The 27,692-nt window shown below is 45.8% G+C and overlaps 1 protein-coding gene across 6 annotated transcripts in view; it reads left to right on the top strand.

Moving 5' to 3' along the window:
- The window catches only part of IL1RAPL2 (interleukin 1 receptor accessory protein like 2), a 333,350-nt gene that overhangs the window by 58,154 nt on the left and 247,504 nt on the right, over positions 1-27,692 (top strand). Inside the window, exon 1 of one of the 6 annotated variants that reach the window (XM_052673214.1) lies at positions 11,743-11,811. The exons of the other annotated variants lie outside the window; for them this stretch is intronic. The gene's annotated coding sequence lies outside the window, so the exon portion shown is untranslated. Of the gene's footprint in view, positions 1-11,742; positions 11,812-27,692 lie in introns of those variants that run through there. 6 annotated transcript variants of the gene reach the window in all.

Genomic DNA, 27,692 nt, shown 5'->3' with positions numbered 1-27,692 from the left:
CACTGTTTGGTTTAATTCATATAGGAAGTGTGGATTATACAGATGCATCAGCATGGAAATGTACACACACACACACACCGTGTACAAACACAATGCACAGAATCATTTTTGTTTGCAGACAATGAGCTGCAACCTGGGACAAGCAGGTGCAGCTCTCTGGACAGAGGTGCTCTTAGTCTCTGGAATTCTGTGTATCTGAGAAAGCAGCATCACTACAGTGATGATTTGCCATGCTATTTTTAGATGGAAAATTTGTTCTACACCTAGGAAAACTGCCATGATTGTCCCATTTCTGCAAATAAAGCTCAGACAGCATTTGCTGCTTCTGTACTGGAGGATGAGACAGGTGAGATTTTTTCCCTCAGCTCACAGGGTCGTTAACCAGGAGGGCTCTGCCTTGCAGCTTCACAGTTTGAAAATAGCTCTGCAGGACTGCTTAGTATCACATGCAGAAAGCAACAGATACCTTTCTGTGAAGCCTCGAAGCCCAGGGTGGTCTAGAAATCCTGCAGGAACCCGTGGCCAGGGCTGTGCTTAGACTTGTTCTGGGTTCTGGGCTATTTGTGAAGCTTTATCTGAGTCAAACAGAACGTTGTGGGCCTGAGGTCCTCTCTTAATCACCATCACCAGTGGCGGGACTGTGAATAGAGATCTCCAGTTGTCCTGCATTTTAAGCAACTATCTGTTTTTCCCCATCAGCTGTAGTATGGATATAGGACATGCCTCTACCTTTGGCTGAATGCTTCTTTCCTGATGAATTTACCCGGGAAGCCCTCAAAGCAGGGGTCAGAAGCATCACAGTGGCAGTTCTGAGTGAAGCAGCAGTCCTGTGCCGGCTTGCTCCAGCAGCACATCGCATGGCAGGAACTGAGAGTGTGCAGAGAGGCACTGGGAGAAGCCCTGTTAGAGCCAGGTTTTGCAGAACTTGCAGTTGTGATGCGCACCATTACTATCTGTAGCTCTACATTTGTCTTTAATGTAACTCTCAGGAGAAAGTGTGATTTCCACCATCAGAGAGATGGACTTGGATCTAAGAGAGCGCGAGTGAGTAAGAAGATAGCTGATAATGAATGGAGCAATTGAAAACATTCAGATTCCAGCCCTCACAGGTGTGTACTGCTGGTTCTGATAGCATGCAGTTAGCACTGCTGGTGGTTCTTGAAGAGATGTCAGAAACAGGCGCAGTATTCCCAGGAAGAAGCCAGATTCTGATTCATGACCACCAGTTTCAGATGCACAGCATGCTTTCCAGTTTGGAATCTGGTTCTCACAATGGTATCATTATGAATTTATATTAAAAGTCCTTTCCACTGGCATGAGAAATTGCTATTGCAATAACACCCATTCTATTGTTAATAGTAATTGAAGTAGCTTGAAAAAGAAAATACTAGCTGATATTTAAACTACTTATTATCAAATCAGAGTTTCTTAGATGAAATCGCTTAATTAAGCTGCACTTTATTTTCTGAGCATACAGATCAGTATTCAGTAGAGGTAAATAACACTCCTATGATTTCTAATACCAGCCAGCAAGTTCATTTCTTGAAGCATTGCTACAGTAACCGGCATTTTTGGAATGCTGTGTTCTGTAGCCAGAAGCTGATCTGCTGTGCAGTTGAAAAAGAGTTTTTAATTTAAAGCAGACAATCAGTCTTTGGAAGCTTCCAAATGCTGTTTTGTGAATCAAGGTTTCCCTTGTCTCCTGAAGTTACTCTTTTACATTGCCGTGGGTATCGGTGCCTGGAAGTTTGCATGATTGCTGTGACAAAGACAAGTCATTACGGCGTATAATAAGTGAATTGAAATGTCTCCCTCCTCTTCTGCACGACTCTTGTAAGTGCCCTGCTTTGCACCAAGGGCCATTCAGAGAGGTAGCTCATGCCATCACGATGAGCACTCTTCAGCCTCCTTCATTTTTCATTGCTGCCTGAAGGGCTTTTGGGGATGAAGGTGCCTGTTGAATTTTATCCTGAGGAGGTGCAGCGATTCAGTGGGGCCACCTTACTGAACTGTAATTCAGTCATAAATATGAAGAAATGGTGTTTAAAAGATGTCAAACCTCTGATGCACGATGACAAAGGAAGAGTTGTACAGCTGATGGCTGGGGGTTGATCCTAGAAATCCTCAGCCACGAGGCAGGCTGGCTACTCACCATCTGCAGGTAAAGAATTGTTCTCTTTCTCAACCCTGTGGTGTTCAATTTCTGCACCTGCCCCAAAATTCCCTTTAGGATTTGGACTCATCGAAATCTAGGATGTATTTCAGGTTATTAACTTGTATTTTCTGCATGTGGAGAGAGGAAAAAAAGCTTTGCCAGAAATACAAGAGGGATTTGTTTGGATGATTGCAGTGTTCTTTGTGGTGTCCCAATAATTAGAGAAAATAATTACGTGAATCTCATTTTCAAAAGGGAGTTAGGTTCCTGAGCACTTAAATCCTATTGATTTCCTGAGGAGCACGCTCTCACAAATCACCCAGCCGCTGTGTGATACTTTGCCCTCTCACCTTTGCAGAGCTCCAGCACAGATTTCAAGCACGTGTTGTCGCTGGTTTTTAAAACTCCTAATTAGGTTCAAAGATAAGCTTGTTCTTATTAGAAGATTGTGATTTTTTAGGAAACAGTTAGTTAAGAAAGCATAACAAATGTGAGCGTTTATTCAGAGAGCATTGATCATGGTGTATGAGTGTTGCTCTGAAAGTAGTGCATCCTATTTTATTTTCTTGGCCCACGTCATCATGTTGGTGGTGTGGCAGTAGTGGTGGCACCTTCCCACTGGTGTCCTGTTACGTTGTGTGGCCGTGTGACAGATGGCAGCAGTGGGACACTGACTCTTCTCATCCTGTCACCTGTCACCAGTGAGGGGAAATGGCCTCAAGTTGCAACAGGGTAAGTTTAGATTGGATATCGGGACAAAGTTCTTTACAGACAGGGTTGTTAAGCACTGCAATGGGCTGCCCAGGGAGGTGGTTGAGTCACCATCCCTGGATGTGTTTAAAAACCATTTGGATGTGGTGCTCAGGGACGTGATTTAGCAGAGGGCTGTTGGAGTTCGTATGGTCAGGTTGTGATTGGACTTGAGGATCTTAAAGATCCTTTCCAACCTGAGCAATTCTGTGGTCGGATGATTTGTGACAGAAAGATGTCTGACATGGGAGTGCGTATGGAGCAAAGGGGTGTCACTGAATTTCCCAGTGTGGAAAAAATGCACCTGTTGACATTCACTGATGCTTGCTGAACACTGATGGAGACCAAACAGTGGATGTGAGTGCAGTGAGGGCTGGGTGGTGAATTTCAGCAGTGGTGACAGTGTGGGGCAGGGGGGAGACATTTTCATCAGATATTGCTTGTTTTATGGAGTTGGAGGCTTCTCAGTCTGCAGCTGCATGCATGTGTTTTTGATAGAACTGATAAAACTGCCACGTTAGGGAAGGTTTTGGCAAAAGGTACTCCGAACAGCCAACTTTTGAAGAAGATGCTTAAATGACCAGACTGATAAATTTTACACTAATGAGTTTTTCAACTAGCTGATTAGCAAAACCCAAACCCAGCTATTCTTCGTTTGAATAATTCTTCCGCATCTTTCAGTTTCAAGTCTGACAATTTGCAGAGCAATGAGGAAGTTTAAAGGGCTAAATTTTAGTGCAAGAACTGTCAGAGTACGGCACTTCCTTCTGCTGAGGGAGAAACTGTGCTCTCTGATGGAAATGGTTTCTGATTTATCTGGTCTCCTATGATTTTTTCAGTCATTAGTCCTAGACCTGGATCAGAACAAAATCCTGTGATCCAAATGCTGAAAATCTGAGGGAATTTGGACCATGATAAATATTTTGCAGCTGGCTCACTCTGCTTATGAATGAGCTCCGCTAGAAAATCTGGCTCCCACAATTAAGTGATTTAGAGACCTAATTGCAAGGCAAAAGGGAATTGTAAGCTCCTATTTTTGTGGCAGCCAAGGTAATTTTAGATCCTGGATCCTGTGGAGCGTATGAAAATTATGGATCCAGACTTGGGCTTACAATGGGCTTTGTGCAACAACATCAACAAAAACCCTCATGAAACAAAATGCAGAGATGGAGAGCAGCCCACCCATGAGAATGGAGAGGAATGGAGAGCGGCTGGATTTATGTCACTGATGGCAGTGCTGGGCAGGATGCTCTGCAACTGCAGGGAACAGGGTGGAGAAAGGAGAGGGAGCTGGGAGCAACAATAGCCCTTGATTTCATGGTGTTCTTCACTGCTCTCCTAAGCAATTAGTAATGATTTATTGGATTGGTAGCCAAGGGCTACAGCTGAGATGAACCACAGTTTTCTAGAGTTTGCAATGTTAATCCAGAAGATTAAAGGATGAGGGAGCAGCAGAGCTGTGGCAAAGCAAAGTGGTTTGCAGGGGGTCACGCAGCAAATCAGGAGCTGGCTACAGCTTGGCATCAGTGCCAGACAGCCCTGCAGCTGGAGGGGAGTGGAGCAGTGTGTCCTGCTGCTCAGTGGGCCAGTTGGGGTGGTGCTGCTGCTGAGAGCCAGCGCTGGGGAGCTCTGGAGGGCGAAACGTGGCTTGGTTGGTGAGAGGGAGGCTGGAGGTTCTGCAGGGCCATGTGAGCCTGCCGGAGGCTCTGTGCTTGGCCACTCGCTCATTCTGTTGATTTCCTTTTGCTGTGCAGTTGTGTAACACTTCAGGGAGCAGAAGGGTGTGTAGGAGCAGGATGGCTCCTGCCAGATGCACAGATGGTTGGAGAACAAGCCACCCTCTGCAGCCGCACTGGGGTTTCTGTGTTTCTTTTTTTTCTTTTTCTTTTTTCTTTCCTCCCTTCCCCCCTCCCCCCCCCCCCCCCTTCTTTCAAATCACAGTATTAAATTGGGTATAGTTTAAACAGAAATAACCAGATCCCTGCCACCACTTCCTGGGGCTGTGTGCCAGCATGCTCCCTGCGCACGCAGCCCAGATCCGGGGGTTTGGCAGTGCTGTTCCTGGGGGCTGCTCCGGTGCTGCCAGGCTGTGTGCAGCAGGGAGGCTGGTCCTGCTGCTCTTTGTGCTCGTTGCTTTTTGTGGAGTCCCTGCCACGCACAGAAGGGTGGAGATTCCCTTAATCTTTCCAGAAACTGCCTTGGTTCTTGCTCCTTCACCAAGTGTTGCTGCCAAGGCACAAAGCTTTGGTCTGTCATTTGTGCAGCATAGAAAAGGTATAGTTCAGCCTCTTCCCACCCCCTGGGAACTAAAGGAGCACTGTGAGGGCTTGGGGCGACGCAGAGAAGACAGCAAAGGGAACAAGACGCAGCAGTGGCATGGGATACCTTGCCACAGTTTGGGCTTATTTCTGCCTCAAGTGCTAACCTGAACAGAGCCTTTCTGGTGGAGAAGAGTTGTGGCACATTCCTGGAAGGCCAAGCGCCGTGTGGCTGTCACCTCACGGGATAACTTCTTTCCTGTCCTTTGCCAGATGTTTCTGTGCAGGTGATTTCCCATTAGCAAGAAGGTAGGTGCAGACAGCAGTTTTCCTGTGGGAGCCTTGATGCGTAGTTGTTACGGACACAAATGAACTTAAAATAAGTGCAGTTTATCCCCGAGTTAAAAAGAAATATACTTATAAAAATATAGAGTTAAACATGTTATTTTATACATTGGAGTGTAGGTGCACATTTGTGCATGCGTATATAGAATCATACTCATTTTTAAGTTTCCTTGGCCATGAATATTTTCGCACAGTGTTGCTGTTACTGGACTGACTGATCACAAGGGCTGCTCTGGAGCTGCGGTTCCTTGCGCTCTGCTCTCCCAGGTGCGACCCCAGGGAAAGGCTCTGCGCGTGGCTGTCCTGCAGGAAGCTGCTGGGTGCCGCTTGCTGGGTGGATGCCCACAGGTGGCACTGTCGTGTCCCGATGTGTGCAAGCAGCTGGCCCTGCTGTTGTAAGCAGTGTGGATGAGGCAGGGTCTGCCGTAGCCATGGGCCACCCCATTTTGTCTTCCCTGCACCGCAGGCTCCTGCCTGGCAATGGGGTGCCCTGACAGCATCTGTGTACCTCTGCCTTGGCCTCGTGAAAGGGTGGTGGCTGGCTGGGGATGGCCACAAGTGCTGGGGGACAAGGGCTAGAGGTGTTTGGTGAGAGCATTTGCACGGTATCTGGAGAGAGATTGGGTGAGTGGAGGGAGGGATGGCAAAGGCAACGTTCCTCTGGAAGGAGCAGGGTCAGGGCAGACAGGCCAAGTATTGACTCCAGCGATGATGGAGTACAGGGTGGGAGGACGCCGACAAATATGCAGACATAACGACACTGCGGCTGGGCTTACAAATTAGTTCTGCATAGCGTTCATTCCAGTGCTCTGTGACTTAATTTTAAAAAAAGAAAGCCTCATTGACCTTGGTTGCGGGCTATGGAGGTCACATCCAGCCCCAGGGCTGGAGTCAGGCACAAGGATGACATTGCCAAACTGAGTTCGGAAAAACTTGCCCTTGTCACAGCCTAGAAGAACAATTTGCAAATAATTTGGGGCTGGCATTGCAGTTACACCCTCTCCTGGTATTACTGAACTTAGCCAATGCGTTTTGAAGTTAGAAGAGGAGTTACAGTCCCAGCAAATTCCCTTTTAAGGAACTGGATGAGAGGAAAGGATGTATCCATCCTCCCTCCTCAGCCTGGTGTGGAGTCCCTCCTTTCAGTTCCTGAGCAACTTGTCACCCTGCCAGAAGCCCTTCCTGAGCAGAAGACCCAGACCTGCTGCAGTGCAAATAGCTGAACTTGCACTGCCAGTGAGAAAGCATCTAAGTATAAAATGTTCCCTCCTTCCTACCAAATGATGGGAGGTTTCCATTTCAGGAAGGAAGTGTGGGTCTGTTCTGACACACCTGGGGGTGGGAGAGCCCCGCGGCCTAATTATTGCTGCACGCCTCTGCTCTGCAGTTGTAGACTGTAAACAGAGCTGATCAAATGATGGTGTGGGAGAGGAATTATTTAAAGTAAGTTTTAATAAATTATAAATAATGTAGGACTTGTTTCTGTTTAACGAACTCTGTTTAACCAGACAGTCTTTCCAGGCTTCTAAGCACAGCGTCATGTCAGTAATACCCATGTGAGTACCTGCACTGACTGGTGAGTGTTTTGTGGCCGTGCTGAATTTAACTGCAGTGTGTGCTAATAAGATCTACAGTCCCGGTTAAAAATCAAGGTTTTATTGTTCTGGATATTAGGTAGTGGGCAGTTCTTCTCTAGTTGTATCGGATGTTCTGCAAAACGAAAATTCAGTGACTTTTTCATTCTTTGGAAGAGGAGGAACATGTCAAGTCCTGCTTGCAACTGCTTTGTTGGTCAGACTTGGGGAATTAAGGGAACTGCTGTAGATACGGGTTCTGTTGCTCTGTCTGAATCAGCAGTGCACGCACTATGGTCTGCTCCATGCAGTTTCACAAATGGGCCATGAAATAAGAGATTTTGAGGAATAAGGCAAGCCAAAGCTGTTCAGAAGAAAGCAGCTCTGCAGGGACACGTTGTGCTCCATCCCTCAGCTGTCCCGGACTGGATGATAAAGGTGCCGTGGAGTTTGGGGCCGTGGAAGCCATTGAAGTGCGTGTAGCTGGGATTGCATTACATGCTGCGCTAAAAGTGCAACATTGCTTTATTATTGAATGTAAGAGTTCTGTTCACAGAAGCGTAGATATTGCTTTCCATTTGTTCCCCAAAAGCATGAAGAGTCTTAACATATGATTGGCTGAGGTCTTGGGGTAGATTGAGTTCTTAAAAAATGACATGTAGCTTAGCTGTTACAGAAAGGAGCCAAACAGCATTAGTCAGAAATTTCACTTTACTGGAAGTCTGAAATCTCCAAATCTCGGTGTCTCAGCCCTATCCCTGCGCGTTTCCTTGCAGCAGGAACAGCATGCTTCCCTGTCCCCAGGGTCGTTGTGAGGATAAGGGATAAGCACGGAGCGCAGCGCGATCTGTTTAGATAAGCTGACTGATTCAGTGGGGATTTTGTTGTTCTTTTATCCTAACAAAATCAGTTTCAGACAATGCAGTACAACTGGTTGAAGATGAGAACACCAAGAAATAGCTTTTTCGTACCTGGAGACTACTGAGCCACTGCTTACTTTTCTTTATTTTGTAGATACTGGAGAGGTAGAGCAAAGCTCTGCTGTTGCCTCCCAGCAAGTGACCTCAGTCATTTAAGCTGCAACATATGACTCGGAGGAAGTATTTTGCAAAAACAGATGCACAGAAAGTCAATTTCCTATTCATATTTTGTTGTGGCAATTGGTGCTTTAAAGAGATGGCAGACTTAAATTAGCTGGAAAAGTGACATCTTTAATTAGGAAAGCCTCTCTGCCAGCACATTGAACACTTGCCAGATTCTCAGCATTTAGGGACCATTGATTGCCAACAATGGCAGCTAAACTGCTTCTGGGTAGAAACTAATTGAATTTCCTCAAGTTAAAATGAGGATCTGTAGTTGAAGCAAGATGAATTCCTCTGCTTGCTCTCGTTTTACTTACAGCTGTCATATTCTTAGCACTCCAGGGGCCCCGCTGCATTTTGGCCAGTGGTGCCTCGGTCATTCTGAGACACTGCTGTTGCCATTCATAATATGCATCCATGTCTGCACTGATTTCTTCCCATACCGTTTTGGTGACCATGTTCTCCAGAGATTCTTTTCCTGGGTTGGGTTGCTTTTATTTAATATGCTGCTACCATATTGGGTCTGGGGAAGCTGACACGGAGAATGGAACTGCATCCTACTGCTTGAGGATCATGGCCAAACCAGTTTCCTGCTTACTCAGGGTGGGTAAAGTTGTGGTGGGTCTGATCCCTTCCATGTGAAAGCTGAAACCAGAGCGCAGCCGTGGTGGAGTCTTGTGTCAGAAGGAGTGCTACCTTTGCTTGGCTGCAGAGTGAGCTTTGGCCATAATTCTGTCTTGTATCAGTTCCTCGGTCTCAGGTGAAGCTCCTTTGCAGCAAGTCTGCAGTTTGAGCTGTTGCTGCCCATGCATCCCCTGTGTGGAAGCTACAAATGAGCTCAAACTGGTCCCAAGGGATCTCTGCTTATCTCCGTCTGCCCTTCTCAGAGGTTTTAGAGATTTTAGAGGACAGTCTGCACAGTTTGGAACAGATCTCTGTCTGAAGTTAAAGTACAGGGCTTGTCTTGGTGGAAGGAGCCTGGAGGAGGATGGTTTCGTTCCAGTCATCTGCCAGGTCTGCTTATTAAAGCTGTTTGGTCCTGCTGAACTCAGCGCTCTGTGGAAGTTTGTGGGTTGTTGGTCTGTTTCCCACGTAGAAGCTCGGCAAAGCTAGAACTTAATTTTTGATCAAAATGGAAGTGTTTTTTCGACGAGCTTACTTTATTCCCATCTCTAAGAGGGCTTTGTTTTCCTGTTCAAACATTCAAGAACGTTTTGCAGAAGAGCGGCTCTGGGTGGCCTTTGCTCCCTGGTGGCCAGCAGGCAGGAGAAGGGGAAAACTCGTCAGCAGCGTCGTTCTGTGTCCTCGGGAAAGGCAGCTTTATTTCTGTGTCGGCTGAGTCCCTGGTGGGCAGCAAAGCTTCACAGTTCATGTTTAGAATGTGACCTAAAGGTGTGGGATTGTCCTTCAGCCCAGCCTGGTCCTGTGCCTGTTTGTGCAGCGAGAAAACCAGCGAAACCTAAACAAGTAGTAAGCAACCAAGTCTGCCCAGTGGGACTGGGTTTGCTCTGTTTGCTGCTGCCCATCAGTCTATTAAGAAAGAAAATAAATTGTTGGGTTGAGTGAAAAAATGAATCAGATTTTAAATTTTTAGCTGGAGGGAGAATTCAGACAAAACTTTCACTAGAAAAAATCATTTTGTTATTTCTATTTTATTTTATTTTTTTTACCAGCTCAGGGTAAGTTATTCAACTCCCTCTGTTACCCTCCAGCATTAGTTCAGAGCAGAAGGATTTTGCTTATGAGATGTATGTGCTCTTTTCAGAGTATTTTATGAGTGTTTTATTCCTCCTTGCTTCTGTTATGAATACAGTGAAAATGAAAAGAAAGATCCCTGTGCCTCTCATAGGCCCAGCATCAGGCAGCAATTCCTGCCTTCCTTTCTGATTGTGGGTGGGAAACCTGGAGTTTTATGAAAGGATGATCTTTGGAGATGCTAAAGGAGATTTTCGTCACTATGGAAAAGGTCAGCAAACGTATTGCCAGGGAATGACGTGGTTTGGTCTGGTCAAAGACAGAGGCCTTGGAAACAAAGCAGAGTATGGAACAAGTGACAGCAGAGTGTAGTTTTGATGAATGTTTCGCTATGCTGTGTAAACTTCTGAAGTTGGTTGTGTGATGCCAGTGAAAGAAGAAACAACTGATAAAGGTAAGTTGGATGAATTACATGCAGCTGGGAGCTGTAATGATGAGAAACGGATAAGGCTCTTGGTGCTCTGTGGATGGAGTGCTGAAGCTGGCTGTCAGTGAGATGAAACAGGAGCTCTTGCTAACATCAGCAGTCAAAACTGCTTTTCACAATGCTATTAAAGATTTACCCATTTCTTTTGCCTGTTGAATTTTCCGTTTGAAGCTTGTAGTGTTGGCTGAGGCTTTTAAGAAGCTTGTTCAGACCTATGAGATTGGTAATGTGAAGAAGTCGTCTGTGTGTGCAGCCCCAAGCACCCATTCCCTGCATGGGGCTCTGGAAGGAAAGTCCTGTCCGGCTCTTCTTTCTTGCAGATGTGTTCTTACACATCTTTAAGCTCCACCAAATGGTATTCTTAAAGTAAAGGTGTAGTTAGCTTATCCAAAGAAGTTTAGCAGTAGAAAGTCAAGAAACTTTCAATCAAGAACAGAGTTTAATAAGGTCCCAAGATCCCCAATTAATTTTCCTTATTATTTTTTTATATACTCATCAATTCTGGGCCACCACTGCATTGAGTGTCCTTTAAAAATAATTAATACTGCAATCCCTAAGCACTTGCAAGGTAAATAAGTTTAAAAGTTGAACCGTGGTAATGGTAAAGAAATAGAAACTGCTATTTCCTGTTCTTCCTATATATAACTGTGGGCCCATATAGCTAATAAAACATTTCTGGGCAGATCTGGATCGATTTAGAGATAGCAGCTGAAGCAGGATTGAATTGCAGCTGGATGTTGTTGAAATTGTACGAGCTCTCTTCTTGACGTTTTTTATATTCCAGCTTCCTCTTGCTCTTCTCCTCTTCCCTATAAAATCTTGTATTATCTGCAGGTTTTGACGACTTACTTTTTCTAATCTGGATTGCTTTTTGTTTTACTCCTTAAATAGAGATTAAGAAAATTTGAGTGTAATAATGGGCAACCAAATTATGTAAAAGGAAAAGCAAGCTCAGCTCAAATGTGAAGCACAGTGGTCTGAACGCCTGAGCCATGGGGCTGCGGCCCTCAGCAGTGGGCATGCCCTGCAGATCAGCTGGGCATCTTGCTCCATTCAAACTGCAGCCTTTGCTTCGCCGCTGGGTGACCAGAGAACCCAATTTATGTCTCGGTGACAGAGAACTTGGCTGAGAAAACTGATTGCTTGCAGCATCGAGAATGTTATGATGAGTTTGAAGTCTGGCTCTTAATGTCTGAGGAAGTATCTTGTACGGAAGATGCAGGCTTTAAATGCTCATATCTGACTTTTTTTGTGGAGTTAATTTATTTTTCCTGTAAAGTTGCTTTTTTCATCCATTCGGCCTGTCTGGAGCCAAGAGGAGGAGGGCCTTGCTGCCTGTGTGCACGCTGCAACCCAGCAATGTGTGCATTAGAGTTTATCAGTGGATGAGCGAGACTGGGTTTCTTCATTCTGTACAGCTAAACCAGAGCTCATTTTAACTGCGTGATTCGTCTTAAATGTTCAGGTGGGCCTAAAATTTCAGACTTTTCAATTTTCCAGTCACTGTAGGCAGATTTCTTTCTGAATAAATGCATTGTTTTGCTTTTGAAATCAGCCAACACAAGCGCTTCATTTTCACTTTTTGTTGATTCCAGCCTTGGTGACTTGCATACGTCAGAAATTTCACAACTTAAAAATGTGCCTATCCCTACAAATGACTTATTGATAGAAAAAGGTTAATTTGGCTCCCTTCAGCTTTTTCTCTCTCTCTCTCTCTCTCTCTCTTTTTTTTCTTCTTTTTTTTTCCCCTCTACTTAACTACTAAAAACAATTTCTGTTGAGAAACTGTAAGTTTCAGAAGGTTAGGGGTTTGCTTTCTCTGCTGAGTGCGTGTGCTTGGTGCGCTGAGCTGAGGAGCAGGTTCACAGCTCTGTTGTTCGTAGGAACGCCGAGGAGATGCTTCCCTCTCTGGCTGATTCATCTGCTGTTAACCACTTATGTTTTATTCAACTGAAGGTTCAAGTTCAACAGTCTGATATTTTTTGAAATAGTGAAGAAAATATTTTTGACCTCTGCGTTTGCAGTAAAATTTCCAGCAATAACCTTTTTCTTTTTTTTCCCCTTCCCTCGGTCTAATTTCCCTCCTCTCTTGAATTTCACCAGCACTTTTCTTTGCTTTCTCCACGTGTTCTGTCATCTCGCTTCTTAATTATGGTTTTCTTTCCAGGCTGGATGTGTGAGGGACCTGAATCCCAACTTGTGGGTAACGGTGTGGACCTCACGGGGGATGGGTCGCTAGCGATTCATTACGGGCATGCTCACAAGTGAGAGCAACAGTGTACCAAGTTGTTTCCTTGTAGAAAGCAGCTTCCCTCAGTGAGCAGCACAGTGGCACCTAGGTACTTGCTTTCCTGTTGCTTTCCCATCTTGGTGAGCGGCTGCCAAGCATGCCCAGCCCAGGGCTCTTGTCTCATGGAAGGTGATGATGCAAAAAAACCCAAAACATTGCTCTCATTGTGGCAATTTTAGCCTTGCTTCTCTTGTTTCGCTGCCTTCTTTGGAAGCAGTTCTGAGCCATCTCAGGAGAGGGCTCTGTGCTGAAATGTGCCTGTATGACAGTTACCTGCCCATGGCTGCCTGGAGTTTTCCTGCTAAAAGGAGGTGTGCAAACTCCTTGGAGCCAGGACAAGCTCCTCTCAGGGTCCTCCTTCTTTGGCAGGGACAGACACTATGGGGATGCCAGGTAGCAACTGTTTATTTGTTTGGGCAAGATCTAAAAGGTAAAAGTGCAAGGCTGCATTTGAAACTCCTTGTGAGCAGGAGGATGCCTGTTGCTTCAGCAGGCTCAGCTGCTAAGGCTGCTGGACTTGGGGAACACACTGTGCTGACACCCTATGCAGGAAACTGTCTGCCTTTGTGCAGTGTGAGTGCACCAGTGATGTGCACGGCGGCTGTGAAAGGAGCTGCCAGGGCAAAGGACAAGGAGGATTTCATTCCTAATATGTATGAGTTTGTTGTGCTGTTATTGTTTTGCTTTTTTCATTCAGATTCCAGAATTAATCTGCGTTGACTCAGTCCTTGAAACACTTTTTCAGTGCCTTAGAGATGTGATAAACATCTGACAGATGTTTTGTATTTTTTCCTTGTCTTCTAGCATCTACCCAGATATGCAGAGCTGCGTGCGTTCACAAAGTGTGGTCACAGTGGGATTTGTTATGATATCTCTCTGTCCCCATCACTGCAGAGATCTTATACATTGAATAAGACCTTTTAAAAATGAATTTGACAAAAAAGTAATTAAAAGCAAAGAATAAAGGTTAACACAGATTTGGTATAATTCCTCTAAAACTGCAGTTCTTGGCTAGTGCTTAAGCACAAGTGTGTTTTACGCAGTGAGAAGAACCACAGCTAAAATTTTATCGGCGCTTTGATTACCTGGCTTTCTCAATCCAGCAGCAGAGTAGCTTTAGGTGGGGTGGGAGTGTTTTCTACTCTTTTGCCACTAATTTGGGCAAGATGACAAAACACTACGTTCCATGCAAAGTGAAAATGGGGTTTTCCTGTTGCTCAACCCTTTGCTAAAGCTCAGAATCAAAACTGCTTTTTTTGAACCCTGTCCACAAGTCTTACGGGTCTTAGTCTGGAGAAGAGGAGACTCAGGGGAAACTTCATTGCACTCTGCAACTTCCTGAAGGGAGGTTGTGATGAGGAGGGTTTTGACCTTTTCTTCTATACAACAAACAGGACCTGAGGAAATGCCACAAGTTGTACCAGGGGAGGTTTAGGTTAAATATAAGGAAAAGCTTTTTCTCTCAGAGAGTGGTCAGGCACTGGGATGGCTGCACAGGGAGGTGGTGGAGTCGCCGTGCCTGGCAGTGTTCAAGAGGCGCCTGGATGAGGAGCTGCGAGATGTGGTTTAGTGCTGGTGGTAGCAGTGGTGATGGGAGGAGGTTGGGCTGGATGATTTTGTAGGTCCTGTTCAACATTGTGATTTTATGATTCTGTGATAGGCTGATGGGAGATGGGGAGAAGAGAGAATGGGAATGCGAGAAGAAAAAAGAATTTCAAATTTTTTTGCAGACTGTGTGTTGTTATCCTTTAGCTCTCTGGAATGCCACAAAACTTTTTTAAGCATCTACCATTTGTTACTTGACAGAGAGGGGCTGAGAGTCTGAGACTTGACTTGGCATTTTGTGTGCAACAGGCTGACAGATCAGTGCAACAACAAACCTACCAGAAATTACATGAAAAAGAATTACGAAGACACCAAATAACTAACAGATTGCTCACAGCCTATGTTCCTAATTCAGTGATAAAGGACTGGAAAGAGGGAGTTGCTGGAATTGTGCCTCTTGTCTTTGCAAAGGAGTGGACTTTTTTGAACCTCAGGGTGGGGTGGACACCTGGCTGTGTAAGCTCTAGATGCAGAAGAGAATCCAGCTAGGTAAGGATCTGCTTGAGGGGTGAGCAGGGTGTTGTGTCAGTAATTTTGCATCTTGCTTTGAGGCATCACAGCACCTTTTCTAGTCTGTATCTACACACAGTGAAAAGATTGAATTTTATTTGTATGAATGTCAGCTGGGATGTTTGGGCTGTAAGAAACCGTTCTCAGAGCAATCCTTTTTTAACAGGGACCATCCAGTGTGTGCAGGGTGGATGGGAGAAAGGTTTCTCCAAAAGCCAGTGGTCAGAGCAGATGTTGCGATGAGTGGCAAAGATGAGGAAGGGTTGCACCCCTCCTCCTGTTTTGTGGTCCAGCACTTGTGTGCAAGTGTCACAGTGCTCATTTAAATCTCTAACTGTCTGTGCTTTGTACTTTAGCCTAGTGTTGTAAGAGCAATACTTTTGCTCTCCATCTTTCCATGAAGTACGTGACTTTTTTTTCCTCTAAAAATTATTTATTCATTTACACATTTAGTGGTGCAGCTGATTGCTATGTAATCGTCAAACATTTCTTGCTACTTCTAAGTGAATTTTTAATGGTCAGATGGATTGCTTAGGAGGGACATTGCCATGCAAATTACACAATCAGCTGAATCTCAAATTGGAGCTGTGCTTTAGTAGCAATTAACTGGGAGTTACTTCTGTTTTCTGCAGTCCATAGGTACTATTACTGATTCTTCTCCGAGTAGCATTAAAGGCTTCATTACAGATCAAGTTGGTCATATCAACTATTTCTGAATGATGTGTTGCCTTGAGTTTGTGAAAGAAGAGCTTGTCTGGCCATGTTGTTAAGGCTGCACCACACTGAGTGTTAAAATAAGTGATATTTTGATGTCAACATGCTGATGTAAGTAGTGGGCTGTATGTACTGACTTGACGTGTTGACCCTGACTGTTTCAGATCCTGGGGTAGCCCTTCGAACTTACATGCATGCCTTTGAGAGAACTGAGGTTGTTGTTAAATTTCAAGAAGAGAAATCACTGTATCACTGCTTTCTCTTGATCTTGAATGGTCTTGAATTATTAAAGAGCCTCTTAAACAGTGCAGCCTAGTTTCCAAGCTCTGCAACTTTTAAACAGCATAACCATTGTGAGATTTAGTTCTGGAATCATTTAGACAATCTTTTCTGCATCGCTTAGTTGCAAAAACTGAATATTTTTCTTGTTTCAGAATGCTTTGTCTTAATTAAAAATAATAGTTCTGTGTACACGATGGTGCGGTGAATTCAGGCTAACCAACGTTTGAACAACACTTACTTATGCTTGGCTAAGTCTGAGCAGCTGCAGTACTGGCTGTGTCAGCTGACAGAACCGGACTTACTGTGGGGATTACGTGGGGATCCAGGTATCTTTAAATACGGCTGAGGCATGGAAGTATTTCTTATGCTGCTTGCGAGCAGAAATCAGACTTTATTGTGAAAGCAGGAGATGATCTAAACTTGGAACTGCTTAAAAAAACAAAAACCAAAAAACACCTATGTTGTGCGGCTTTGACAGCGAATAAGAAGATTTTGAAATAACGATGTTGAGGTGGCACTTCTGTCCTTTTCTTTGGGTTAGATGTTTTCATACAGGAAACATCTCACGTGTTTCTCTAGGATGCAGGTGGTGATGATGCGTGATGTTGGCCACAGCCTTGCCCTTGGCACAGTGAAACCAAATAAGGCCTGCAGTTGTTTGTAGCTGTTGTTAATATCCCACTTGTTAACATCAGGGAAGTGGCGTGTCTCCCTGAGTCCTAGGTCTGAGTTGCTTTGTTCTCTAGTGCGTAAGTGATAAGTGAGCTTTGTGTAGCAAAGGGGAATGTTGCAACAGGAAGATCAGTCCAGCCTGCCTCCCCACACGTACAGACGTGGCCATGTTTCAGCTGGCACGGGGCACGGTCCTGCTGCACACCGCTGACAGGCTGCGCTTGAAGCTGGAGTCTTGGCTGTGGGACAGCTTCAGGTCCTGCAAATCACTGGGAGCTCCATGTGACACAGAGGCCTTTGTGTTCTGGGTGATTGTTGATGTTTACAGCCGTACGAGTTGACTTGTGCTTTGTATGTGGTGCACTGACAGAGATGCTGTTTTCCCACTTTGTAAAACTTTCGCAAGGGAGAGCTGACCTTTATCTGGCTCTGAGGCAAGGATCCTCAGAGGGATCCTTTTCTAGTGAAAGGCTTAGCCCCTCCACGTCTGATACCTGGCTCGTGCTGCTGGGCAGGACTGGCTGAAGGCAGGCGTGGGAACGCACCGTTCTGCCTGAGGGGACGAGTGGGGCTGGCTGTACTTGGTGGTGTGGGCTGGGGACTGTCTCTGCCCGTGCACGAGGGTTCCACTTGGTGGGATAACAAGCACAGTGTGCTATTTTGATGGCTGTTGTTGGCTGTGTGTAATAGGGATGTCCTGACTGGCACATGGTTTGCTTCTGTGTGGAGCTGCTTCAGCAAGGGCTGCAGGAAGCAAGGGAGGAGGAGAGCATTAATTAATTTTGATTTTTCTGCAAAGCAGCGTCCCATGGACTCTGGTATGTTCACAGCCAGTTTTCCTGCTAGTGTACTTGTCACAGATTAAGCCATGCTGTTTCAGTCTTTAGGTATAATTGCATTAAAAGAGTCAGTTTGGGGTTCCAGGCTCCTGGACAGTGCCAGAGGTGCAGAAAAGTCCTTTGGGAGTCTGTCCTTGGATGCTCAGGTACAGAGATGTAACAAAGAAACACAATCTGGCACTTGTTGAACTTCCTGTGGTCGCTGATGGCCCAGTCTCCCATCTGCTGTGGTCCCCTGCCTCTTCCATTCTGGCACTGTGCTGACTGTGGCAGCTGCAGGATGCAGTAAGCCCCCTGTGGCTGAGGCCAGCAGCCCTCCTGTGCTCTCAGGACCTCAGAGCTCCCACCAGGCTGTTCTTGTGCTGATTCAGTACCTAAAGGACTGTGTACATCTGTACCATGGGGGCTGGAGGTCCACACCAAGCAGCTTTGCACCCTCCTGTTGTGGAACTTCTCCAGCGAGGGTCAATTTTAATAGTTGGGTTCCGCTCTGTGAGAGGAATTAAGCGTAATAACGCGTTAGCCTAGGCTGCTACCTGCCAGAGTCAGACAGACTCAAGGCTGGGATAAAAAAAGATTGTCATCTGATTTTTCCGTCTGGATGAGATTGCTCAGTTCGCCTGCAGACTGTCTCTGGGAGCGGCTGCCTGCCTCCTTGTGCTGCTGGAGGAAGCCGGCCCCTGAAGGGGGGCTGAAGGAAAGCTGGGGAGGGACTCCTGATCAGGGAATGTGGTGGTGGGACGAGGCCGTGGCTTTAAACTAAACGAGAACAGCTTTAAATCAGATAGAAGGAAGAAATTCTTTACTGTAAGGGTGGTGAGGCCTGGCACGGGTTGACCAGCCAAGTTCCCCTTTCCCTTGGGCACTGGAGGGGTTAGAACTAGATGTCTGTAACGTCCCTCCCAGCCCGCGCCGTTCTGAGAGCATCGTGACAGTGTGCAGGTCCAACCAGTGTCTCTCAAAAATGCCACCTCTCCCCCAGCTGCTCGCAGGCCTACTGTGGTTTCAGGCACGGGAAACATTTATGTAAAATGTTTGCATCCTGTTTGTCACCATTTTGTAAGAACATCAGCAAGTGAATGAAGCAATGGGTGTAAAGTATCAGGTATGCTAATGCCAAAATGATGTGGCTGGCCCTCCATAAAATGAGGATTTCCATTTAATATCTAGAAATTAATTAGAATGAGACCATTCTAGCTGTCTCTACCTGTTCAGTCAAGCTTCCCTGATCAAATTAATTTTATAACAAAAACGCAAATAGTAATTAGCATGGAAACAGCATTTATTATATTTATCCTCCAGTGGCTGCAGTGCCTCAAGACTTAAGTCTGATTTGCAACTTTCTGTACACAGATGCGGATGTGCAGAGAGCTGTAGGATTGCAGCTGGTAAGGCCAGCATGTCGGATGTGCACTATGATGGCTGCTTCGGCGTCTCATTTCCTGCCAGTTTGTAACTGTTTCTGGATTTTTTGATTGTAAAGGGAAAGAGGGTTTAGGCAGCAGGGGGAAATGACTTATCTGAATGTCCTTCATCTGGATGTGATTTGTTCATTTGGGGCGTAAACGCTATTCTGATCTTCTATTTATGTGCTTAAGTCTATAGTTTGCTTCCTTGTTAGTTTTATTTTTAACTGCAAGGTTTTTTTGTAAGCAATCCAAGTGGTGCTGTAGTGCCAAAGAACCTACACTTCCTTGGTGAAGCAATTATCACAGTTGGCAGAAATAGAACTGTCTACAAATGACACAAATACAGTAAAGTACAGACCAGTGGTAACGCCAGTCAGTCTTCAGAATTGACTTCTAAGGATTTATTATTGTTATTATTTTTTGGCAATTTCAATTTATTTTCTAGTAAAATAAGCAAACAAGGCTGTTGTTCAACTTCTAGCCTAACCTGCAGGTAATTATTTGAAATCAAGTAATTTCTAATCTCCAACTCTCCCTTGTTGCATGTGGCTTTTTGGATGGGCAGTGTGTCAACTGCTAACGAAATTTCAGATTTTAAGAAGGCTTTTAGTCATACAAGTCAGGATGATAAAATGCGACTTAATGGGGAATGCTCCTTTACTGCAGGCTTGATCAATAAATTAAATAGATTAATGAAGTTGAGCTGTCAGGAGTAAGGCTGGTAGGGCTGGCCATTTAGAAGAGGCAAAAACGCATCCAAAAGAGGCTGCTTTTAATGGACTGTTCTGGAGAGCATGTGAATGAGCAAGTACATGAAAAGTCGAGTAGTGTGAGTGCCTGTCGTCTGATCACAGGCACTCTGAAAGTAGACGAGTGCGTCTGTGTGCAGGCATTACATTCACTTATCAAGCTCCTGGAGGTTTTGCACTTCGAGTTCTGAGGAAATGAACTGACTTGTGATGCGCGTGTGTAGTCTTGGATATCTTCAGTTATTTTTTAATCTTCAGTGAGCAATTTTTATTTTTTTTTAATGCACATCTACATGTGTGTGTATGTACAGCTCTCATCACTGCACACTGTAGAGCCCTGTCGTCCTGGCCTGGGTGAGCCCTGAGGCAGTTCTGCAGGCTGCTGTGGAGGTGAGCCTGCCACTGAGCCGGCTCTCCTCCATCCTGCAGTAGCCAGCATTTAGGAGGGATGGCCAGCAGAGTGAATTGCCCGCTTGCTGAGAAGCAGGAGCTCACAGGGACTCCATAGCTTTTGTTTTCCCGTGCACCTTATGTTGCTGACGGATGGTGCCGGCATTTCTCTAGCTGTTCTGACTGGTGGCTGAGGGAGCTGTGATGTGGATGTGCCCCTGAGGCATGGTCCCATGGGGATGTGGTGGAGCAGCACTCCCTGGGGCAGAGGAGCTGCTTTGCCATCGGCCTCCTCGCTCCCACGTATTGCTCTGCTGGTGCATTGGGAGCGAGGTGTTGTGAGCTTCCCAGTGCAGAAAGCGAAGCAGTGCATATCACTGCAGTTAAGATGCATCTCTGTTTTGGTACTTCCAGTTTAGCTGTAAAGCCCTGACCATATGGATGTACTCCTACAGCCACTCTGGAGACAAGCTGAGAATAAAATGAGCTGTATGCAAGTGCTGTAAGCCTCTGTAAGTGAAACCTGCCTGACGAACCAGAAACATGCCTTTTTGGTGTATAACAAAAATAAAATTCTCTCCAGACATCAAACCTTATGTATGTTCAATTCTTGTTGATTAAATAGTTGGGAGTTTAAAACAGTGAGGAAGCAAGCCAGGGACTCTGATGCTGCATTGATGATCTGTCAGGAGAGACGTGGGAGAATTCGGAGCTAGAGAATTGTGCCTGGCTCTGCAGGAGAGGCTAAGAAGCCATCCTGGTTCTGAGAAGGCCGTGGGGTGGTAGGATGCAAGGAGGAGCAAGAACTTGCTCTTTGTTTTCTCAAGGCTGTTGAGGTCAGATGGAAGGGAAGAGGTGGGGAACAGGGGAATGTCTGACTTGGTCCACTGAAATGCTAATCAGCTGTGGTGGGAGAAGATGAAAACAGGAGTTGTGCCTGATGGTAACTTGTTTTTGCAGCAAACAAAGAGTTACTGGATTGCTTCCCATGACTGCTCAGGGAGACACTAAGAATTAGTGCCCCTTGCTGTGGCTGGACTTTTCTCCTGAGGACTATGGACAGAATTTAGAAATGCTCCCAAGTGACTGAAGCACCTCAGCTGTTAGGTGAGCTGAGCTCCCACAGCTCAGTGCTTTGGTGATGCTGGTCTGTGGGATCTTGATGAACACCTTGCAAAAGGCCCTGATAGTACTTTGGCTGTAGGAAAGATGGGCTTGTTTTTTTTTTCTTATACAATTATCAGCAGCTGTGAAGAATGATATAAATTGCGTGCCGTATGGAGCACCTATATATAAAAACCTGACATATGGATGTTGTTAAGTTCTCAGAAGATTCCACATGCTTGAAGTCACCCACGTTTTAAAAACACTGTTTGGGAATTATTTGTTGAGTTGTTATGTTGAATTCCCAGACATGAAACCAGGAAAATGGTGCTGGAAATGTTTGTAGCATGCAGCCAGTTCTGAGTTCCTCCTTTTTTGCAGCAGCACAGCTGGCTTTGAGAAGGATGCCCTTGGGTGAATATTTTCATGATGGCTGTCTGTTACTGGATCCATTAACCTGGTGGGTCAGAACCCGTTTGTGCTTGCTGGCATTAGCCAGACCTTTCCTTTGTCCCTTTTTGTCTCCTGGTCCAGGTGAACAGCCTGCCAGGCAGCGCTCTGCTGGAGCCCAGAGTGAGCAAGCAGTTGAGCTATGGATGGAGCATGTCAACTCCATGCACACAGCAAATCAGGTTGGGTGAGCAAAGGGTGTGGATCAAGGAAGATGTGTATGAACTGGGAGGCTTTTAAGCTTTGTTCACTGTTTGAGAAGCCTTTAGCAAGTGCTGTAAAATCCAGTTGAATACTACACAATTGCTTCACCCTCTCTTGTCCCTGAGAAAGGCAGGTAGAAGTGGATCCATCAGATCTCCTGATTTCTGGCCTTGTTTGAAGTAAGTGTGAAGTGAAAACTCTGCCTGTACCTCGAGGACCAGGGTCTGGGGAATGCTGCCTCCTCAAGTACTTTGCTCCTGCCTGTGCCTGCTGAGCTCCCTGCTCCCACACTGCCCTTCTTGCAGGGCAGCACGAGGGATGTGCTGTCCCCAGATGTTAGTATCAGTCCTGTAAGTTTTCAACTGAAGTCATCTCAAATTGCTGCTGTCCTCTCTGTCAGTTCTGTTCTGGTGGGATGGCAGGGGGTTGACAGTGATGTGAATTGTGCTTTCTGAAATACTTAGTCTGGGGTTTCTTTGATGCCAAATAGCAGCAAGCAGCGTGCTCTGGTATTTGTTTATTTAGGAGCTGTACTTACAGGTGTACATAAGCCCCTTCCTCCCCAGAGAGCTGTTGAGGTGCAGTTAATTCCATTACCAATGAGCATTTGTTGTGATCCATGAGGCAACAGGACAGGGAGCCTCCAGCAGATGCCTGTACATCACTTCCATCTGTAATCAGCCTGTTAGGACTCTTAGTTCATAGCGACGTCTTAGTCATGTGCATGTGCTGTGCTACAGTGGATCATGCTTGCTTAAAATCCTTTGGAGGAAAGAAACATTCTTCTGGCTTTTATTTGAAATGAAAGCTGTTCCCTAGAGTCATGTCAGCTGCAGAAATCCAGACCCCAGCACAAGTGTCTGCATTAGAATCCAGGCTTTGGGCTGCATTACAACAGTGTAACTTCGCATGTCACATGCAGAGAAGGCAGAGCAGCAGCACAAGCACTTAAAAGATTGCATCCGTACTTTGAAATGGAGAGGCTTTTGAAACTGTGGGGCTGCAGGGAGGGGAAAAAGAACAATTGTCTCCTCTCTTTGCCTCTCCCAGCCCCCTTCCTCCAGGCCCTGTCAGTTGTGAGCTTTTAACTTTATCTGAAATGATCTGCTTGTCTCTCGGTAGTCTTCCCCGTATTTTAATTGGGCATGGCAGGTAAGGCATAAAGTCAAAGAACTGGAAATAACCTGTAAAACTGAACGGTGGAGCCAGAAAAGTGCCTTCATTTAATGGTGGTGATGGCAACTGCTGTATTTTTGGAAGAATTTGTAAACTGATGATTACTTCATGCAAAGTCACATGAAACTTCTAATGCCTTAGAACATGAGCAGGGATGGCAGAGTCTGCTGGGAGAGTGACAGCACTGTGCTGGAGGTGCACCTTGTTGCAGATCGCTGTGCACTGTGCTGGCAGCAAGCCACGCTGATGGGTTAATGGATTGCTTTGCATTTAGGATCGAAGTCCTAGTCTTTGGGTGAGGTGTTACATGCGTTATACATGCGTTACATGTCTATGCACGTGTTATACATGTATACACACAAGGTGTGTACAGCATGGTCCCCCACAGGGATATCAATCTCCCTTGTTCTGTTTCATAGAGCACTCATTGCCATGATATAGAAGTGCCTTTTGTTCCCTTAGTAAGCTAAAGAAACTCCTATTTCATATTGGTTTGTTTTCTCCTGGTTCCTCCTGGAGAGTGTGTATTTGAGAAGTATGTGTGTGTTATAGGGATGGTTTTGTCCAAGGAACTCTTGAAGTGGAAAGGATTAGGATTTATGGTAAGATCACGGTTCCTGGGGCATTTCATTCGTCAGATCAGCTCACCCATCTTCTCTCCTGCCTTGGCAGGTAAATGGATATTTCACATACAAACACAAACATACTACCTACTGAGCCTGGGTTGGAAGCTGTGTCTGTGTTTTGACTCAGACAAAATGAGCTAAAGAGCAGTTATAAACTGCACAAAGAGTTTTGGACTGAACACTGTTGAAGACTCTCTTTGCATGCATCCTCTGCCCTTGCTCTACTCTTTACTATGGAACTAAAGCAAAAGGAGGAAGACACTTAAGACTGTTCAGATTTGAGATGCAAACGACCAAAGTTCTGGTGGGATGAGCAGGGCGTAGTGACTGGAGGCTTGGGGATCAGCTTCAGGATTCACATCCATTGTGAGTCTCTGCTTAGTGCTGTGGAAGGTCTTTCAGGATCTGAGCGATGGCGAAGGATGTGGCAAAGGTGGGGAGGGACAGAAGCAGTGATGCCATAGATGGTGGTGCACCAATCTGTGTGTCACAAGCAGGTTTTGGGTGCTTCGGATTCCTCTTGTTCAGTTTGGGACTGTGCACACTGTTCCTGAACCTGCTTTGGCAGGGGGTTGGACATGATGATCTCTGGAGGTCCCTTCCAACCCCTACAATTCTGTGATTCTGTGATTCCTTGAGCACACTTGGACAGAATTACCAGTTTCCTCAATGATCTTCTGAGAGGTTGATTCCAGTAACAGGGAGTGATGTTTTGCAGATGGTGATTAACTTCTCCTTCGCTTGAGGAAATTCTGCTGTGCTCTGCCTTCCTGCCCTGCTGGGGAAAGCAGTGGCTGAGGGCTGTCTCGGGGTACCTGCTTTGTTGCTCCTGCAGCTGGTACTGGTGGATCTTGTGCCTTGGAAGCATGAAGAGGTGAGTGGGTGTCTGTGAAAGCCTCGCTTTGAGGAACTTCAGTAACATCCTGAGGAAACTCCAAGGACTGAAGCCACTTGTGGTGCTCAGGGACACGATTTAGTGGAGGATTGTTAGAGTGGTATGGTTAGGTCATGGTTGGACTGGATGATCTTTAAGGTCTTTTCCAACATGAGCGATTCTGATTCTCTCGGGCTGCCTGTGCTGGTGAGAGGAGGAGCTGCTCTCTTGCTCCTGATCCTGCTTTGGTGCCACACTTTGTCCATGAATTCTTCTACACCCTGCAGGAAGTGAAGCAGTATTCACATGTACAGCTCTTAGCTGTGCAGTCCAGCTTAGGAGAGCTGAGAAGATCCATTCTGTAAGGCAGTGTCAGCCTGCGGTTCCCAGGGCTGGCACAGCGTACTGACAAGAGCAATGCATGCAGCAGGCTGCAGTGGGACATGCTGGAAGGCTGCACCCCTGTTTCACTGAAGGGTGTCTCATTTACAGAAGTGTTAAACCTTTTCCTAAGGCTTTGGTTTGTCCTCACATTCCCACCCACACAGCTCTAAATAAAATACAGATTTTCCCATCTATGATTAATTTTTTGTTTTCAGGGTAAGCTACAAAATAGTTGAAAAATTAAGATTTATCTCTCTGCTGGTTTCCTTCTGCCTTCTTAGTTTGCAAATGAAGGTAGAATCATTTCATGTCATTTGTCTTCTTAGAACTTTGGCCAGTTTTAATTCAGTAAAAAGCAGTAGTCATTCCTCAAATTTATCTGCAAATTACATTGAATCTTGTTGCGCTTCTATTGGGTGGTAATGATTTATATGCCTTCTAATAATTTATCTGATTATGCCAGCTGTGTTCAATTTTTAAAGATTATCAAGTTAATGCTCTTGTGTGGGGGACAAAGAAATCATTTTCATAGTTCCTACTGCAGTATAATCAGTGCCATGTTTAGTTCATTAATGTAGCGGCATATATGGATCACACAGCCGATTTATTACAGGTATTTAATCTCATTAGACTTGAAGTTGCACAGAAGCTGTGTGTTCAGAGATCTCTTGCACACAGTGCGTGTGTCACCACGTCGGTGGTTCTGCTGCGTGTGTGTCTCCGTGCTCTGCAGCTCTGGAGGGAGGTTTCTGTGCTGGGTGAGGATGGGACCGGCGGCTCTGTGTCAGTGGGAAGGATGAATGACAGCGTGTCAGGAATCCCAGTGGCAAAACGCATTGGTCCCTGCTCTCCTTTTCCTTATTTCCCAGTAATTCTTCCCCGCGAGCCTGCGGAGCCCTCTCAGCCCCTTATCTTCAAAGGGCTGACTTGAGGAGAGGAGATAAGCACACACTTTAAGATTAGAAGTACTTGTGGCGATTTCGGAGTCGGTTCTGTTCTCGGAGGTAAACAGGAGATGGGTGATTGTTAGGAGGGGCAGAAAGAAACGCTAAGGACTGAAGGAAAGCAGTTCTTCTATCTGTATATCCAATGCCTGTGAAGCTTCAAGTGCCTCTCCCTTCCTGTGTGGACTGTCTGCTCGGTCTCTTTGCTATTCCTTTTGGAAACTGTGCCTAACTCCTGGATAATGTGCCTCCCACGACAGCTGACAAAACACAAAGAAGTGGGAAGATGCTTCAGCTTTAGAGGGAAAACTCTTTGTGAAATAATAATGTACTTTTTCTTGACTTGTATAGTTGGAGAAGCACTGGAATGAAGTGATTGCATGAGTGCAAATAACCCCCAACTTTTTGGACTAACTTTTCTCTTGGAAAATTAATGTTTCTTTCTGAATACACTGTCACAAGTTACCACAGGCTGGATGCTGCCCACGCCTGGCTGTTCCTGGCCCAGCGCTGCTGTCAGGTTCGTGCTGCCATAGTGCAGGGCCATGCTTGGGAGCGGGCTGCTTTAACACCTCTCTTCTTTGGCTTTTTGACATTATTTGGTTATTAAAGACAGCTGTGTGCGCACAGGCACATCTGTGGGCTTGCTGAAGTGTGAAACCTCTTCACAGCAACGTTTAATTCACATTGACGTATTTTTGCTTCTGTCTGATACCTGGCTGCAGTCTGGCATGTCTTTTGGCTCTTTGCTGTTTTACAGATGGCATGTAGCAAAAAGCTGAAAGCAAGGAATGCCCTCTGTGATCTGCAGAGGTATGGTGTGAGAAATGGGGCTACCAGGGCTGTCCCTGCAGCCGCTAAGAGGTGGCTGTGCTTCAGCAGTTCCTCCTTTCTTGCTGATGCTCTCCTTTAAGTTGTTTTTACATTTACACTCCTACAACCTCTTAGTTACCAGAGCAGCTGATGCTTTGCTAAGAGGATGTTCTCAGCCTCATCTTTTCACATGTTTGGTTATTAGGGAGCACAACAGTCCTGTGCTAGATTTCCTTCTGCGTACGCATGAATAGAAAGGCCTACTTCTACAGGAGCTGCCTTTTGTACCTAGAGAGTGTTTAAGTTTGTGCAGCTGCACACTGAAACACAGCTGATGACAGCTCCTGGAGCTCCCAAGTTCAGTTTTGGTGCACACATGGCAGCACCTGTCTGTGGAGCCCTGGGAACAATCTGCTACAGCCCTGCACCAGCACCTGTAGGACCTTTCCCTGCCACCAGCCCTGCAGCACAGCGTGCCCATGGGTGCCCTACTCGCAGCTTCCTCCCAAACCTTGGCATTCTCCCTGCATCTGTAGTGTTTTTTTTTGTTTTGTTTTGTTTTTTTCCTGGAGATGTGAAATGTTTGTTCCCTGCCTGCTGGCCTCTTGCTTGTTTTTGGAAGCAGTGTGGAGAACTTCATGGCCGTTTGCTTCTGCTCTCGGCTTGATTAATCTGTTCTTCCACCAGGGCTCTGTTATGAGAGAAGATTAATATTACAGAGGAGATGCTTGTTTGTTGCAAATATTTTGTTTCCTTTCTCTGCTGGGAATAGTGGTGTAAACACCAGGCAATCCGGCTCTAAGTAGCTGAAGCGTTGGTCTTGCTATTCCAACTGCTCATCATTACGCTTGAGGATATGGTTACAGCTGATTATACAGAAATGCCTGAGCCGTACGTTTTACATTCTCAATCAGCACATTATAGATGAACTGTGAAAAATGGAGATAGCTTTTTATGATAATTGGGAGATATTTTCCTTGAAGTCTGCAAGACTCTCAAGAGAAGTCGAATTGCTTGTCTGTAATGTTGTTATGAGCTTTACCGGTATTTACTTAACATACAGGTTATTGCTACTGAGCATTTTTCTTCTGGCTCTCTGTCAAAGGCTGCGTGCTCTGAGCTGGCTCCTGGAATTGGTACCCTCAGCACAGTGGTGTGCTTGGAAGCCTGTTGTGGTGCAGGGAGCTGCCCCTTGGGTCACTGCCATGGGACCAGACGCTACCCTGGCAACTACAGCTGGGCACAGAGTACAGCAGGGTCTGGGCACCCCATGGGGCAGGGAGAGCAGCCCAGGGAGGGCTGCAAAGGGGT

The sequence above is a fragment of the Tympanuchus pallidicinctus genome, unplaced genomic scaffold, assembly GCF_026119805.1.
Source record: "Tympanuchus pallidicinctus isolate F22 unplaced genomic scaffold, pur_lepc_1.0 scaffold13, whole genome shotgun sequence".
NCBI classification, from domain to species: domain Eukaryota; kingdom Metazoa; phylum Chordata; class Aves; order Galliformes; family Phasianidae; genus Tympanuchus; species Tympanuchus pallidicinctus.
The sequence above is the reverse complement of the archived record's forward strand: the minus strand, read 5'-3'. Positions and strand labels throughout refer to the sequence as shown.